Below are 6,000 nucleotides of genomic sequence, written 5' to 3'. Positions count from 1 at the left end.
CTTATGATCTCTTTAGCCTGCTATTTCATATTTAACACAATGAAATTAAACTATTAAACTTTTTTTTTTTTTTTTTAAAGAAGGCAAGACGAAGTGGTTGAACTGATGGCAGTAATTGTTCAGAAGCAAATTCAGGCAAACTACATTGCAAGTAAATTTCAAGGAAAGAGAATTCTATTTGGAATTATTGTTAGGTATAAAAATTGTGAAAACTGAATGAAATCCTAAAATTACTTTTAGGAGTGAGCCGAAATAGTTCCAAAATTGTGGAGATGAAGTATTTAGGGGAATGACCTGGAGAAAAGAACTAAAAGCAAACAAATGAACTTTCAGCATTGTAGCTACGCAAAACAGAATCCCTTGCTCAATAATGCTGGGCATAATAGTTTACGTAGAAAAACCGATTTGGCATTAGAATTGAAACTTTGATGTTGATTTTATATTTTATAGAAAAAAATATGTAATAATAAAATAATATGATGGCTCTGATAGATATAAACAGTACTTCTTGACTATGGAATACTGCTTTAGAAGTGTTTTATATAAAAATGAGAATAAAATCAAAGAGTAGTTAACTTGTCTTCTGAAAGTTAAGTAAGATGTACATGGAAAAGAAGAAAGATTCCCAGTTCAACCAAATGGGCATAGTTACATATATTTTTTGTATTTGTATTTATTTTTCATGGGAAATTGGTGTCTTTCCACAGGAATAAATCTATGGGTATAGAATTAATACTAATGGTTTCAAGTGTCTGAAACATGATTTCAAAACAATGTTAAGAATAGATATGGTTAAATTACAGATTGGCTTTTAAAAGAAGGGTGATAATATATGTGAGTAGAAGGGATACAATACTAAGTAGTTGTAAAAATAAAAAATATGAGAAAGCAAATATCGAAATTATTATAAAAAAACAATTGGAGGAAAAAACTTAGGTCTGTAAAGATAGTGGAAAGACATGTACGTTAGGGAAGCTGTCCAGACAATTAAAATCCATGTAGTAATTTTCACATAGTAGAAAAAAATGATTGGCTCAAGTGTGAAGTCATTGAGTTTTCACTGATTGTTACTTTTCATTAAAATTAATCTATCTGATGAATTTTAACTCTTCCAGAAGTGAGATGTACAGATTAAAAGAATTATCCTTCTAGAAAATTGTGACAAAAAGGAATTTTTGGTGAAGTAGAAATAATTTTTTTTTCCCCCCAAAAACTCTGAGAGACCCTCAAATCCTTCACATTAAGCTGGTCCTTCACATTCACTGGTGAGGAGCATATTTTGTCTACATTCTATGTTAGTAAAGATGGAGAAGTTTCCTGTAGCCAACTTGCATAGCATTCTTTGACTAGTCTTGAAGCTTTTAGCTTTTGAAGATAAGCGTTTAACTTGAATCAAGGTAAAGGAGGAAATAAAAGATTGTGTACTTGTACTGCACGAGACAATTAACAAGCTGAATAAAACTTCCATGGTGTTACTGATTTGGTAAAAATAAACTAACAGATAAACATTAAAATTAGAAGAGCACCATGGAAGTGGCGGAGGGTCTACAGCAAAAAATAAAGAAAATAGGAAAATAATCACTGACAAATGATAAATATGGAAATGTTTGAAGAAGTTAGTAAACTAATCTGCATGAATGACATCAGTGGCTCAAATCAACACAGAGACAGTGGAGTTGGTAAGATTCTAAGGGCCGCCCCGCCCCGTGGCGCACTCGGGAGAGTGCAGCACTTGGGAGCGCAGCGGCGCTCTCGCCGTGGGTTCGGATCCTATGCAGGAATGGCCGGTGCGCTCACTGGCTGAGCGCGGTGTGGGCGACACCAGGCCAAGGGTTGCGATCCCCTTACCGGTCACAAAAAGACAAAAAAAAAAAAAAAAAAAAAAAAAAAGATTCTAGTATCAGCATATTCTCTAGCCACCGTCACTCTCTGTTGCTTGGAATACTAGAGCAGTCCTCTCTCCATGACTCTTCTGTCTTTATTCCTTTTATGATTTATTCTTTACGCAGTACCAGAGGAATTCTGTTAAAACCTAAGAGAAATCCTTCACTTCTGTCAGAACCCTTCATTTTCTCCCTTGGCATCCAAATAAAAGTCCCAGTCTTTAAAAATGACCTGCAATTGTGAAATAACCTAACAATCTATCTGTCATTGTTATGGGTTGAATCGTACCCTCCCAAAATAGATATATGGACCTCCTAACTACCCATATTGCAGAATGTAACTTATTTGGAAATAGAGATTTTGCAGAGATACTCATGTCAAGGTGAGGTCATTAGGACACTAATATGGCTAGCGTCCTCATAAAAGGGGGAAATTTGGACCAGAGGCAGACACAGAAGGAAGTGAAATGAAGTCCCCAGGCAGAACACCATGTGCAAACGGAGGCAGAGCTTGGAGTGATGCAACTGCAAGCCAAGGAATGTTGAGGATTGCTGGCAACCACGGGAAGCTGGAAGAGGCAGGGAAGGATTCTTCCTGAATGCCTTTGGCAGGAGGAGATCACCCCAGCTGCCATCTTGATTTTGGACTTCTGCCTTCAGAACTGAGAGAGAAAATTTCTGTTGTTTAAGTCACCCGATTTGTGGTACTTGTTATGGCAGTCACAGGATATTAATGTACTCATCATCCTCTGTGATATCATCTTTCACTAGTCAACCCTTTTCAGATTCTGACAATGAAGACCTTCGTGGTTTTTTTTTTTTTTTTTCTAATATGCTAGATATTCCCTGCCTCAGCACTTCCATGTGTCTTTCTTACAGTTTTCCTCAAGAATTAATCACAATTTAAATCTCTATGCAGATTTTTCCTCCTCAGAAAGCCTTTTCTTAATCCTTCATTTCTGAAGTGCCCTTTCTTTATAAACCTCTCAAATGGCTTTGTTGCCCATTTGTAGTCACATTCATTTCTCTCCACTCTCTAGCCCTTGACATCTACAAAGCTGTTCTACATTTCTGTAGTTTTGTCATTTTGTGAATGTTTATAAATGGAACCAAACAACATGTGACTACTTTTGAGATTGGCTTCTTTTTACTCAGTATAATTCTCTGGAGTTCCATCCAGCTGAGGAATGTTAACAGTTTCCTTTCTTTTTATTGCCGAGTAATATCCCATGATAAGGATATACCGCACCTTGCTTGACCATTCGCAGTTGAAGGATATACAGGATGACTTTAGTCTTTACCTACTAGAAATAAAGGTGCCACACTCCTTCATGTACAAATTTTTGTGTATAGGATAAATTTTATTTATTTTTCTCTAGAATAAATTCCCAAGAATATAATGGCAGGGTTGTATGGTATTAGTTATACTGGAAGCTGCCAAACTGTTCTGCAGAGTGGCCCTACCATTTTACGTACCAACTAGCCATGTATGAATGATTCATTGTTTCTGCATGCTTACCAGCATTTGATGTTGTCACTACTTTTATTTTAAATGTGTTAATAGATGTGCAGTGGTATGGCTAATATTGTCCAACATGTTTTTATGTTTATTTTCCATGTTTTTATCTTTTGGGGGGAAATATCTTTTTAAAATATTTTGTGCACTTGCCACTTGCTTTGTTTGTCTTTTTGTTGTTGAGTTTCAAGAGTTCTTTATTATTCTAGGTATAAATTATTTGTCAGATACATGGGTTGCAAATATTTCCCCCCCTCCTTCTGTAGATTATCTTTCATGCTGTTCACAGGGTTTCTCACAGTGCAAAAGTTTCAAATTTTGATTGTAACCATTTTATCAGGTTTTCCTTTTATAGATAATGCCTTTGGTATCAAATGTAAAAATTCTGCCTAGCTCTAAGAGCCTGGGATTTTCTTCTATTAATTAAAAAAAAAAAAAAGTTTTATGCATGGTGTCATAATTATACACTGGTGAGGTTTAGGTTAAGGCTTTTTTTTTTTTTTTTAAACGGGGGTCCTTAGCCTATAGATGACTACTTGCTTTAGCACCATTTGTTGAAAGTCTGTCTTTTCTCTACTAAATTATTTTAGCAACTTTGTGAAATGTCAGTTGGGTCTATTTGTGTGGGTCTATTTGGGGATTCACTCTTCTGTTTCATTATCTATGTAACTGTTTCTGTGCCAATACCATGCTGTCTTGATTGCTTTAGCTATACAGTGTCTTGAAAACTAGCGGACTAATTTTCCTACTGTATACTTTTTCAAAATTGTTTTGTCTATTGGAGGGCCTGTGCCTTTCCAAATAAACTTGAGAATGTTTTTCTATGTCTGCATTACCTCTTGATGGATATTTGGTAACCGGAACTGCTTGAAATATACAGGTTTAAGGTGAGGAGGGTAAACAACGTAATATGTTGAGTTTTCCAAGCCATGAACACAATGGGTCTTGCTTTATTTACTATTCCTTTGATTTCTTTTACCAGAGTTTTATAGTTTTCAGCATGCAGATTCTGTACGTTTTGTTAATATGTGTATATAAATGTTACATTTTCTTTGGAGCAGTCATAGATGGGATTGCTTTTAATTTAGGGTCCTGGTGACCCCAGGGATGAGGAGATAGTAGAGTGCTAATTAGTTTATACTCACATCATCTGTGTAGTCCACAGTAGGTTGGATAATGGTGGCTGCTTAGCTCCCCTTTAAAGCCTGTTGACAGGATAGGGTGGAGTGTGAGGGAGGGCAGGCAGAAATTGCACAATGCAGCTAATGCAACTAGAAATTGTACAATGCAATTAATGCAATCTAATTACAAATTAGAAACTGGCAGAAAGCACAATGCAATTAGCCCTACTTAATCTTGCCTCTTTATTAATAATTGTTGTTGGGCACAGATGGATGATCAGCTTGCTGCTGGGCTGTGCTGATACTACATTGACTAAGGAATTTGGAACACTGCTCTGGGAGAAAGTAGATGAGCTGTCATCTCTGTCATTTCAGGGAATCAGAGTTTCACTGATCTGGAAGGATATTTGGGTAATGATATGGATTGACTGAGTTGTGTCCCCCAAATTTCATATATCAGAAGCTTAATCCCCATGGTAACTATCGAGGGTGGAACATCCTATTATGGTTATTGAAGTTGGGACCTTGAGGAGGTGATTAGATTGTAGGAACTTGCTGTAGTCAGTGGATTAAAAATGGTGGTCAGGTCTGTGGTTTGGAGGGCTTTAAAAAGAGAGTGAATGAGGGGGTTAGTCTCTGTTCTCTCCGCTGCACCATTTTGCAATGTGATACTCTGCTGCCAATGTCACCACCCCCAAGGCTCTCACCAAATGTTTTCCCTGGACTTTGGACTTCCCAGCCTCAGAAACTGTAAGCAATAAATTTTGTTTTCTTTGTAAATGACCCAGTTCCACGTATTTTGTTATAAGCAACAGAAACGGACTTATAGAGTAAGAAGGAAAACGATTGTCTCCGCACATGGTTCCACAGAAACCGCAGGGGTGGTTTTATTGTTGGTGTTTGACTAGAATAAGGTGGTATTCCCTAGAAGGATTTTGTGTGGTTAAGCTTTCCTTTCCTGTTCCATTGGTTGGTAGAAAACAGGATTTTCTTACAGCTCTTTTTGTCCGTGGCTATTGGTGGTTCTAGATGGGAGGCCTCTGCTGCTGTCCATCATCTGAGATATACGGGCGGCAACAGAAAAACCTAGAGGAATTAACCACAGTGTCACTCTTTAATTCCCAAGGTCCCTAGAACCTGGCTTCTTCTTTCTAACTTTCATAGTCCCTCTTTATTATTTTTTATGCCCCTCTATTTTTGTTGTAAGAGAAAATATAAGCACAAATATTTCCTTCTGTTGTTACCAGTTTGTTCAATGGAAGAATGGAAAGAATAATAATAATACCTTCTTCACAGGTTTAATTTGTTAAGGAGCAAATGATGTAAGAGAAGCTAACCCCTTATTTCTAATACTCTTGGGAAAGTAAACAAACACAAAAGCACCTCTAAGTGCCATAGATTATAAATGTTTTTAACATAAGCTATCTCATAAACATTTTTTTTTTAACATAAGCTATCTCATAAACATTTTTTTTTTTAA

This window comes from Cynocephalus volans, chromosome Y (assembly GCF_027409185.1).
Source record: "Cynocephalus volans isolate mCynVol1 chromosome Y, mCynVol1.pri, whole genome shotgun sequence".
NCBI lineage: Eukaryota > Metazoa > Chordata > Mammalia > Dermoptera > Cynocephalidae > Cynocephalus > Cynocephalus volans.
The sequence above is the reverse complement of the archived record's forward strand: the minus strand, read 5'-3'. Positions refer to the sequence as shown.